We start from the raw sequence: 12,582 nt of genomic DNA on the forward strand, positions 1-12,582 counted from the left end.
GTAATTGCCTGCTTCTAATTATTTTCACCTGCTAGCTTCAGCAGTTATCCCTGCTAGCTTCCTATTAATTCTGTTGCTTCCTTTTTCCTTTCTGTTTCCTCAGGGGGGAGCAACTTGCATACTACCTGAAACACGCTCACAGTGGCTTAAACGCGTGCACACGTGCTTACACGGTTAAGGATCTACTTATTCAGGTTTAAACGCTGCACACCCGCAAACACTGTTACACGTCTGCCTACAGCCTCCAACATACTCAGACTGTCTTACATGCGCGTACACCCGCGCAAACACTGTTACACATCTGCCAACAGCCTCCAACATACTCACACTGCCTTACTCGCGCTTTATTGCATGCACACGTGCGCATGCACGGCCAGCAAGAAACTTTAGTGTAGGTAACAGTGTACACCTTCCATTTCTTGTCTTTCCTTGACTTATCTAGTGGCACACCTCTTTCCATGATCTGTGCCTGTCATCTGTCATGTTACACTGGCCTCCAATGAACTGCGTTTCTTTCTACCATTCCCCCCAGTGATGTCACCTATCTCCTACTCTATTCCTCCCCCGTTTGTATCTCTTACACTACTCAGGCCGTGCTCATTTGTTATGTGACTGTGGTATTCAGTATCCTAACCCTCATTTACATAAGATTGCCTACTAATGCTTAGTTACATGTCTTAGACTCAGCTTCCCCCCTTAGCAACCACTACACGGTGGCCATGTTGGTTTTGGTCTGCTGGTCCCTGCATTGTCATTCCATGTATTACATGAATCCCACATTTGTGGGTTTATACCCTTCTTTTTTATGCTTTTGTACAGCGCAGCCCATTTGCTGGGCTGCTGGTTTAAACATCGGCGATTGCCGAAAAAAAAAATTATATTTTTAAGATTTTTGCATCGGGTTATCATGCCAATGGCCACATATTTGCCCACTGGCATGCTGCCTGATTCATATGCAACCTTTTTTGGGAGCTGACATCGCTCCGTAGTGGATTTTGCAGAAATGTACTCAGTTGTCAACTGAGTACATTTCTGCAGCTAAAACGTCTCCTACACGGACTGGTTTCTGCTTCGTGGATCGCTAATATACCTCATTTGCATACCTTTCTGATGCAAGTGAGGTATTTAGCTTGTCCACGCCCAGTCCGTGTAAGAGACGTTTTAGCTGGTCTCTTACACGGAGTTTAGGGCTGTTCCTGGATCGCGAGGCTTGCATGGAGTGTTGCACGTCTCTTACACTCCGTGCAAGCCTTCGTGAATCCGGCCCTTTCATGTTATATTCACTCAAATGAAGATATTGCTTGGAAGCGGAAAAAGAATGGGAAAAGTCATGATCAAAGCTAAGTACTGTGTGCCCATTTAAACACACATTCTCTAAAGAAGAACAATCCTTGCATAATTTTTTTCTTTTTTTTCTTTTAGAAAAAAAAAATTCATCTGACAAAGTGCTATGAAAAATTAAGTTGAAACAAAAGGTCTTTGCACATGGGATTAAGATCTACGTTTATGAACTATATTACATGTTTTAAAATGTTTTATAGCAAACACTTCACCAGAGATACTTTTAAGTAGTTTCCACCTTCATATCCTTCAGGGAGCAATTCAGATGTCAGCCTGGTATTTATCGTAGCGATAAACTAGCCACTGATGGATGCTTTGTTTAGTAATATATTTTTCACTCACTGCTGTCAGTTTACCAGTGAGTACATGAGGATACACATGTTTGATGAGTTGTATTTTAAAATGATTACATTTAGAACCTGGACTTCTATTGTCTTCTGATATGCCATTTTCATGATTTAATCTGCTTTAAAAATATTCTTCAACATAACATTTAAACCAGGGATTATTTATCTGGTGGTGTAAGATGATTACTTGCAATGGCCTTTTGTTATGTATTATTGTCAGATGCAGAGAATCTGGCTGAAGCATAAATTAACAAATGTTGCTTTGGCAGAGCTGAAGCATGCAATACATATTGAGTAGTGCAGTGTTCACCGAGATAAACACTGTGTAGGGAAAACTTTGGATCACATTTTAGGTGGGGCAGACCCCCCCCCCCACACACACACACACACACTCCATAGGCAGAAATTATGTCATTGCATCCCCCTTAACACTTATAACAAACTCCAACACCACTTCAGCTCAGAGAAAATAACATATTTGTGGTTGCAAGGCTGTCAGAGATATTAGGCTGTTTCATCCAAAAAATAACCATTTTCATCTGGTAGTGTCCATTAACATGATACAGTGAGTTAGACCATTTAATTGCTGTTAGTTTTGTGACTGCTTGGTTATGTCATTGTATGTTCTGTGCATATATACTCCAACTGGTGTTGATTATGTGCCTTAATGACTTCATTTAGTGGGTCTGTAATGTAGTAGTGATGAAAAGAAATATCACAGTGCTTTGATTAGTAACAGGCCATAACAGGGTGTAAACAAATTTAACATAATTTAATTTGCATCAGTAGCTTTACTGTATTCTAAAATGACTTACAGTGAATAAAAATATAATTTGTTTAAATAACAGCATTCTAATTTTGTCCATTATTTGGCTCCATGCTAATTTCTGTAAAATCTGTATATTACAATCTGCTTACTAATGTATATAATGCTAGATTTTCTTATAAATGTAGTCAACCACTGATGTACAGATATCACAAATCTTAGATTGCTACCATTTACAAATTGAATTATTTTTTTATTCAGTGAAGTCACTTTTTTACAAGTTATATGATGGAGGTTTATGATGGACTTACTTGTATAAGGTTAGGATTTTAGTATGATATTACAGAATACTTAGAAATGGCAGTTTCTATCCACTTACTGTTGTGACTAGCTTGAGTCACTAGTTTGGTACAAGAATAAAAGACTATCTCTAAGATTCAGAAACATTCTCCATGTCATGGTAGGCAGTTGTGTATGGCTAGTGTGTACAATTCACAGACACAGTGAGTTTGCCAGGTAAAAGCAAGCAACCTAGCTGCCCACATTGTATGCTAATGGTGATATAATGACATGGTAATCAGCAACATTAATAAAATGAGGGAGGCAGTGCATGTAAATGAGGGTAAGCAATATAGCAGAGTGATAGTAAAATGACTATATTCCGTGCCTGTAACTACTAACTCCACAGCATTGCTCACAGGAAAATCTTGGTGTTACAGGAAGCAAATTGTGGAATGATGTATAATATAGCTGCAGCATTAATAAACTTGTATATGCAACAGGCTACACTCATCACTTGCAATCACAATGTTACTTGTTGTCACCCTGTCACATCATCTGTCTGCATCTAATATTTTATGCCATTCATGATAGTGAAACTACTGGCCTCTACCATGTGGAGAGTGTCACCATGCAGGAGATGGTTGACTTATGTTGCCCTCATTTTTAGGCCTGTGGGAGTTGTGGCATATCTCATTATGGATAACAAAATATGTGTGGCTTTGAGATTACTGGGAAAAGGGATCTTTCAGCAACCACTTGGGGGCACAGTAAGGATATCCCAGGAATCAGCCTCACAGATACACCACCATTCCCTTGATTACATACTACAGCACATGAGATAGCATATATGACTGTCACATACCTCAGAGGATAAAGCCAAAACCATGCAGGAATTGCAAAATATAGCCCATTTCTCTGAGGTTCTGGGGTCCATAAGCTGAAATTACATTGAAATAAAGGATCCATCTGGTGAGCTGAGAAGAAAGTACATTAACAGTAACAGTTACTACTCCATCAAAAGTCAGGCGGTCAGGTAATGCACATAGCATAACTTATAATGTATCTGCAGGCCACCCAAACAGTACTCATGAGTCCCACATATGGCACATGTGTCCTATAGCAATAGTTTGTACGGGGTGATTAACTAAAGTGGCATCTTATTTGTGATGCTTGATGTGACTGATCTGCCTGGAGTCATAGCTGATGACAGCTGTAAGAAATTCCCACACTGTAGCAGATACTGGCTACAACAAGTTTATGTCACAAACCTGGATCATGACTGACCATGTGTTTGGCCTGTTGAAGGCCCTCATTTGCTGCCTGCATATATTTGGTGGTGCCTTGCAGTATGACCCTGATGCATGTACTACAATAATCTCTGTCTGTGCTATGTTAGATAATATGATATTGGGGAAACAGCTGCTGCAGGGAGCATGCATACAGGAGGAAGATTATGAGGAGGTAATGGAGGAATCAGCATGGTGGGGGAGACTATGCTAGATGAAGGTGGATGCAGTTTTCAGTGGCACTAGCTAAGAGACAAGAGCTCACTCGTAAGTATGAGCCAGACTAAAATTAAAAAATATATAGAACATTAAAAATAATGTGTGTAAATCTACAACCAGGTAATGCTTATATATGCTTAGATAGATCACATGTGCATTAGACTTAGGCTACCCAAGTAACAAAGTAGAGAGGTTAGGGTACATTTATCATTATTTGCACAGGTGGGGGGGTGCAGTGTCCAGTGTCATCCACAAGAAAATGTGTGCATGAAAATATAACTAATATGACCTTGTTGTTGTGTGTCTGTGAGATTTAATGGGAAGGGGATTTGCCAAAGGTACACTGCACTGGGGAGGGGCACTGTTACCTTGTCTGTACATATGTGTGTAGATGTAGTCATTGGAGTTGTGTGTGTGTGTGTGTGTGTGTGTGTGTGTGTGTGTGTGTGTGTGTGTGTGTGTGTGTGCTGGTACATGACCTCAGCAGATGTTGCAGCATTGTGGTGGGCTCGTACAGACAGGTCCTGCACACCAACAAGAGATGTGTGTGCACCACATGCATGTCCCTGTCCACAGGAGCTGTCTCTCCTGGGAGGATCACAGGCAGTGTGCAGCCCATTCCTGGAGGAAGGCCTACTGAGTGAATGAGACCAATGGCCCATACCAGAATTTTTGTGACATGGGCCCCATGCCCTCATGGATATCTACATCTGACCCTACTCACCTCTACATTAGATGGTGGGGAATAAATGGCAGCATTGCACGTGTCTGAATTAGGTCTTCCTCTTGAATGGCTCTCAGCACTGGAGGCAGAGGAGGAGTTGCCATTTGACATGTGTCTGACAATCATCTGTGTATGCAGCAGAGCCTGTGTTGCACAAATTGTCTATGCAACATAGCCATTAGTTTATACATATAGGAGAGGTGCTCTCTCAGGTCACCTTGCACACCCTGCAGAAATATGAGCCTTGTGTGCAAAAACTGAGGTGTTGGTAGCCTGTTGCTCTATAATGTTCAACAATGGCTCTGCAAATATGCTGGGTTGCAGACATAGAGACAGCTAGCTTTGGGAGAGGGGGCAGTTCTCAAGACATCTGCTACCACCAGTACATTGACTGCCCATGCCTTCCCTTTGCTCAGTGGAGCTGGTGGCAACCAAGGAGGACTCCACTGCAGGGGGACATATCCATTCTGACTAGACCTGTTTGTGACTCTATGATTTTTAGTGTCTACCTGTGTCTCTGGTGTGGGTTCATCAGGTGTAGAAGCCATGTCCATGACTGTGGAGGTGATCTGGATTCCACGTTTCCTGTATCCAACACAGATACTATAACCCCTCTCCATGCTAGATTTTGACTGACATCACTGTCTGAGTTTGAGCCAACTCTACCATCAGACAGTGGTATACCCATAGTGGGGAAACTGGATAAAATGTCATCTGTGAAGAAAATGAGTAAGCCCTGTTCCCATTCCTTTAATCCCAGTGAATGAGTGAAAGCTACTATGTATAGTGTAGTGTGTAGAATGCAATCAGACAGACCATACCTTGTACTGCTGGTCTTCTTGTTTGAATCCTTGATGATCCTACATAAAAATGGATACAAAAAAAGATAGATATATATAGATATATGCAGTACAGCACACACTTACCTAGTCTTCACGAACAACACACCACTATGATGGACTATAAGTATAAACAAGCTATACAACAAAAGAAAGAAAGTTTTATCTAAGAACAGGAGGGAACTTACTCAACAGAGGAAGAATGCCCTACACAGAAAGTAAACCAGATATCTTGTTAAGTCCTCTAAGGCTAGCTACAAGTCTAAATTATCATCCCTAGCTAAAGATAATCATAAGACATTCCTTAGCTATGTCTGAAACCTAAAAGGGAATGTCCAACTGTGTGCTGAACTTATAGTGGATGGTGCCACTCACACTGAACCTGAGGAAATTTCCAACCTGCTAGTTGCCATATTTGGCAATAACTTCACCCCCCCCCGTGCCCACCAGATATACCCCAAAGCATTCCCGACACCAGCCCTCTATCCAGTATCTCCAAAGAACATGTCATACAGGCACTCTTCATGGCCAAACTCATGGCCTCTATGTGGCCAGATAACATTCCAGGCTGCTTATTAAACAATCTAAAGCAAGTCCTAGTACAGCCACTTGGCAATCTCTATAGCCATAGACTGAGAACTGGCTTTGTCCCAGCATAGTGGAGAACATCAACAGTAATCCCCTTGCACAAAGGGAGTCAATCAATTGACCCAGGGAACTATTGACCCATAAGCCTAACTACCTTGTCTGCAAAGCCATGGAAAGAATCATCATGGTCCTTATCCACAAGGACATAGATGACATTCAAACCCTTGACCTGACCCAGTTTGGTTTTGTCAAGGGTAGATCTCACTTATTAAAACTAGTGGACTTCTTTGGTAATGTCACCAAAGGGCTGGATAAGGTCAAAACAGTACATACTGCCTATCTTGATTTACCCATAAAGAAACTCTCCCAGCTGGGGATTAACCCATACATCATTAGATGGGTAGCAAACTGGCCTACAGACAGAATGCACACTGTCAAAGTTGGGGAGTCCATCTCCACCTGTAGACCAGTTACCAGTGGGTTACCACAAGGATTTGTTCTGGGCCCTCTACTGTTTAGAATCTATTTCTCTGAGGTCTAGGTGAAGGTAGATAGCCTGTGGCTTATCAAGTTTGCAGATGATTGTAAACTGGTTGTAATCATATTGTCCCCCAATGATGTTAACGTATTACAGAAACGGATGACACAGACAAATGATTGGTACCAAACTCACAGACTAAAACTTAAAGCAAAAAAATGCCTCATTATCTCCTTTGGCAAAGAGGTAGCCCCTGCTAATTATGATATAGACAGCACCTCTCTAAGCTCAAAATCAGTGGTGCAAGACTTGGAAACAAAGGTTGGTAGCAACCTAAACTTTGATCACCATGTATCTATACTGGTAAGCATTCTACATTGCACATCTCATAAATAATGGCAAGACATCCAATTCCAGGGACATTATAGCTCCATTGTACTTGACCCTTATCAGACTACTAATTGAGTACAATGCTCCCTTCTGTATGTACCTCACCAGACACCTGCAACAACTGGAGTGACCACAGAGGTTTCTAACCAAGAGAATCCAGGGCCTCCAAAACATGACATACATGGAAATACTGAAAGCTCAGTCACTCTACTCTGTATCATACAGGCTGCTGAGATGTGACCTGTGCCTGGCCTACAGAGCAGTCTCAGACCCTGCCCTAATGGAAATGCTGCATATGCAAATCAAATGGAACACAAATAACTCACTCCAGGGTGTGATGTGGATATCCCACCACTGTCAACCAATATGTGATGGCTCTCCACCTCTGGGCTAGTAATCAAGGAGCCTCAATCCTCACCACTAGCACCAGTGGGGGACATTCACTGGGAGGATAACAGGAACAGATATGGTATTCCCAGATGCATCTCTCTGAATCAAGTGCAATTTCCCTTAACAGCACACAGAGACTACAGTCAGTCGGGGGCTGGTCCTTCTCTCTTTCTCCAGATCCCCAGTAAGACTCTCCACTGGCATAGCTATAGAGTTGAGTCCTTAGCCAGGGTTCCAAGCCATTCCTCCTACACTCTTTCTGTCCAACCAGTGCTTCGTATCCCTGCCCAAGTAGCTGACACATACACTCTTTGAGATTTGAATTGCACACATACACACACACACACACACACACACACACACACACATACACACACACACACACACACACACACACACACACACACACACACACACACACACACTCACTCACTCACCTGGGAAAGGCTGGCACAGGTTTACTAGCTATGCCCCCTCCTGCCTAGACTATAAGGTAGTTATCATTACCACCAGAACCCATTGCCAGCTATTTTAAGGCCCTTAACAAAGGGTGTCCAATTTTACTGAGTGAAATTAATATTAATACAAATGGTAGTTTGACAAAGAGTAAGGCTGTTAGGAGTGACCCACACAGTATCACCAAATAAATATGCAAATCTTCTCAAAACTTAAATATCTCTACAAAGATCAGCCACAATGAGAGGTTTTAATATATTTAATAATAAATAATAAAAGAACAATAAAATACTAAGTATATATTCACAATGACATCAGAGTCCAAATTACAGGAACTATTTATAATAACATTGAAGGGCAGGCTCAGACAAATAAAGAAGAAACAATATCTAAACTAAGCTTCACTATATTCCTGACTGTATCTAAGAGAGTTACTATTCCTTTCTTACTTAACAGAGCAAGGCAGATGATGTGGTGAATGGCCGTTCTTATTGTCAAGCTCAAAACAGAATACATAATGCTCTGTCTCACTAAAAGACTTCTCAAAATAATACCTAAAATATTACTTCTGGCATAGCTTGCAGAATGGCATCATTTCTGGTCATCTGACTTCTAGTTCTCATGCAAACCCCCATTATTGGCAGCTGGCAGTATTTAGCACATATCTGTAAAAATACACACACAATGGCTTTTGCTCAGATCTTTGGCCGGTGCTGGAAGTCGTAAAAGAATTACATACCTCCATGCTTCCAGAGTAGTAATTAGTTCACTCCATAGACAATACAGAAAGCTTCCTAGTACAGACTTTGTGTCTCTGGCTGCACTGAAACCTATGAGATAGCATATTCATGGCCTAGCCTATAAAATGATTTAATTTCAGATATTTTTTAAAGTTTGCTGGACTGAGGTTAATCTCCCATCTGCCAGTTTCCTCTGTTTAAAACATATACATTTAAATAGTTACAATAGTGCATGTACGTCGTTTCTCTTTTCTGTCCAGTAGGGCACACTGTGGATACATTTGAAACACAAGCACCTTACAAATAACTTTTCAAACAAATGTCTGTACAAATCAGTTTGATATACACATGACATACACTTCTAATACATTTGCAACACCAACATCTTGTATGACATGCAGTTCTAATACATTTGTAACACAAGCATCTTGTATAAATCAGTTTGATATTCACAAATGACATATAATTATTTACAGAATTCCAGCTATCTGTGCTGGCAGTACGTTCTTTCTTCACACCTCTCCCCCTCTTTGAAGACTCAGGCTAGTTTTTCCAAGTGCCCCTTGAGAAATGTTCCTTGAGAGGAATGAAAATTTCTGGAAATATATTAACCCATACCCTGTCTTGAGATCCCAGCTGCATTGGCATTGCTAACCCCACTGCAGTACTGCACTGTCATATCATATGCCTGCAACCCTAAGCTCCACCATAGTAACTTAGGATTTTGTTGTGTGGCTCCCTGAAGCCATAGATCCCACTCAGACTCCTCCTGCTTCCTACTGCAAATAGCAACAAAGCATCCCTACCATGGTAAGGTTTCATGGTGTTAGCATGGTATAGTTGTGCCCCTACCTCCTGCCTAGCAGTTCTAACATGTAGTTAATAGCACTGACCTTCATTACCACTCTGAAGGGTCCCTCCCAAGCTGCTTGCAACTAATTGTGTTTGACAGGAATGAGAACCATAACCTGAGCTCCACAGCATACTCTCTGGCTTGAACATTCCTGTCATACCAGACCTTTTCTTGCTGTTGGGCTGCTGCGAGGTTCTCCTGGGCTAAGCCCATGAGTTCCTTGAGCCTTGTCCTGAGGTTTAGGACATATGCCACAACAGACTTCTTGTGGGATTCACACTCACCCTCCCACTCATCGCAAATCAAATCTAGAGGTCCCCTCACCCTATGCCCATACAACAACTCAAAAGGTGAGAAACCTGTGGATTCCTGGGGTATGTAAGCAAACAACAGATGGGGCAAATATTTGTCCCACTGCCTCTTAAACTGGTCTGCAAATGCCTTTAGCATGGTCTTTAGAGTAGAGTCTACCCTGTCCACCAGACCATTAGTCTGGGGGTTGTAGGGGTGGACTTTAGGTGCTTCACCCCAAAGTGATTCCACAAACAAGCCAGCAGGTCTGACATGAAATTGGCACCTCTCTCAGTCATTATTTCCTTTGGGAAACCTACTCTGCTGAAAATCTCTAAGAAAGCATTTGCCACTTTTTCTGCCCCAATGGAAGACAGGATCACCCCTTCAGAGTATCTGGTGGCATAATTTACTACCACTAGGATATACTTCTTTCCTGTGGAACTTTGGGTACTCAGTGGCTCCACAACATCCATAGATACCATCTGAAGTAGCTCCTCAATCACAGGCAAAGGCATCAAAGGAGCTTTGACCTTGTCTCCTGTCTTGCCTACTCTTTGGCACTACTCACAGATCCTGCAGTACCCTGTTACATCCCTTGCAATCCCAGGCCAATAAAAGTTCTGCATAATATGTCGCTTGGTACACTTTATGCCCATATGACCTGCAAACGGAATGTCATGGGCTATGGCTAGATGTCCAAGATGGTTGGCTCTGGGCACTACCAACTGCTGTATTCTCTCACCCTCTAACCCTCCCTCAGGGGTCCATTCTCTATAGAGTAACCCTTTGTTCCCGTATACAGAATCCCCTTTTCCTTGAGAATCAAGCACATCCCTAGCTACCTCCCTCAAGCCTTGTAATGTAGGGTTTGAGATCTGAGACTGTCTCAACTCTCTCTTTGTAACCCTTCCCAGCTCCCCTTCCACAGGAAGTCTGGTATTCTCTGATAGCGGTGCCTCACTGTCAGCCTGGGTGCTACTACTCACCTCTACCCTTGCAATCACTCTGTCCAAGGGAACATCAGTTCCCACCAGCAACTATGACTCACCTTCAGTCTCCCTGCTACAAGGTAGCTCCCTCCAAGTAGCCACCTTACCAGTCCTGGCTTCAAGTGTATGATCTGTCTGGGTTCCCCTCAGGCTACCAGACCCAAATGCCTATCTCCAAGCCTGACTGCATGTAAATGCATGCACACAAAGTTCTGCATTATGAAAATCATTCCCTATCAGGACATCTGCAGGGATACCATCAAACACACCTACTTGCTTGCTTCCTTTTCCGCCCTCCCAGTCAACATGAACCCTAGCCACAGGTATTTAGAATGCAGTCATTCCTAAAGCTTTGATTGGAGTAGACTGTCCAACAAGTAGTGCTCCTCTTTAACCATTGCAGGCTTCACAATGGTTAAGTAAGAGGCTGTGTCTCTCTTAGTAGTGGCCTGTTTCCCATCTATTAAGATAGGATATAACCCGTTGTGGTAGTTTGGTACCCTTGTTGTCTCCAGACAACTTACCACTGGCATTCTGTTATACCAACTTGCTGGATCCCCTAACTTTTGTTCCCCACCTTGCCTCTGTAGACATCTATATGCTACATGGCTCCACTGGTTACATTTAAAACATTTAACCTTTGATCCTGACTGTGTTCCTGAAGTAATGGCTTCTCCTGTTACTGGCTTACTCTGTTGGGGTGGTTTGGGCAACCACCATGGGTTCCCTTATACCCATGTGCAGCATTGGGTATTCCTTTCCTGTGTGGTGACACCCTGCTTGCTAACGACAGGTCTCCTTTTTTCCCCAACTCATCTGTGGGGTTGCATTGCCTATCTGCCAACCAGATTCTCATGTCATCAGGCAAATGGTTAAGGGCTTGTTCATTCAACAAATGGTCTGCCAGCCCTTCAAAAGTGGTGACCTGACACCCACTCACCCACCTATGAAAATAAGTGCTTAACTCAGAAATATAATCGCACACACTTTCATCTGCATTGCGTCTATGCTCACAAAACTTTTTTCTATAAGCTTCAGATGTTAACTTAAAGCATTCTAATAAACAATTTTAACTGTATTATAATTTAAGCAATCAGTATCAGGTAACTGAGAAGTTACAGCTTTACCTTGGAGTAAGGGGATCAGGAACCGTACCTAGAGCCCTTGGTCAACATTATACTGTTTACATACCATTTCAAACATATGAATACAAATATCAAAATTATCACCCTCTGTAAATTGTGGAAGAAATTTACTGACCTTTATTGCTTCTAGGGTTCAGTTATTCCCTTCCACATTAACTCCATGACTCTGGCAAGGAGTCAGCATCTCCTTTACCTGTTGCCTCTGTCTCTCATTTTCTTTGGCTTCCAGATGTCTCAGTGTCTCTGCTGATTCAAATTTCATCTGTTTCTCCTTTTCTTCAGCTTCCAAACATTGCAGTCTCTGCTGATTCTTGTTCCAAACATTTGGTCTCTAGTTCAAGTCTCTTTAATGCCAGATGGATTTTTACGTTATCTGAGGAAAAGTTAAACTGCATTTTCTGAGTTGTACATCCCCAAGGCCAGCCTGGTTGTATTTCCTGGTTGCTGGTCTGTGA

This window comes from Protopterus annectens, chromosome 3.part0, assembly GCF_019279795.1.
Source record: "Protopterus annectens isolate FY-2018-M chromosome 3.part0, PAN1.0, whole genome shotgun sequence".
NCBI classification, from domain to species: domain Eukaryota; kingdom Metazoa; phylum Chordata; order Ceratodontiformes; family Protopteridae; genus Protopterus; species Protopterus annectens.